Source organism: Triticum dicoccoides, chromosome 4A (assembly GCF_002162155.2).
Source record: "Triticum dicoccoides isolate Atlit2015 ecotype Zavitan chromosome 4A, WEW_v2.0, whole genome shotgun sequence".
Classification (NCBI taxonomy): Eukaryota; Viridiplantae; Streptophyta; class Magnoliopsida; order Poales; family Poaceae; genus Triticum; species Triticum dicoccoides.
The window spans coordinates 252,791,519-252,791,967 of record NC_041386.1 but is presented as its reverse complement, the minus strand read 5'-3'; positions in this window follow the sequence as shown (position 1 = coordinate 252,791,967).

Sequence of the window (449 nt, the reverse complement as noted above, 5' to 3'; positions counted from 1 at the left end):
GTCTGGTCCGGAGGATGAACACAATGATAATAACGTACCCGCGTTGCAATAGGAAAAATGAATCTTTGCATACAGATCTTTCGTAAAATGATAATGACGGAAGCGCGAAGAACGATCGTATATTAGGTAATAATGCTACACAACCATTTTTAAAGATCAGATTTGACCGTTTTTAAAAAAAAACAAGTTCGCATTTTAATAAATTATATATATGCACCACAAAAAGATATGCCGTACCTCCAATGATGACGGTCGCGTACTACCATTTTTTCCTAACCATATTACCAGTTTTCGAGATATAGAGGACATATTTGTTATATATAAGAACACTGATTGTCACTAACTTATCCCATCACTTCTCTGTCTAACTATACAGATCTATTGAATAAGTATAACTAAATTGTATCAAGCAAAATATAGTAAAATAACTTGAAGATATTATTATTAAA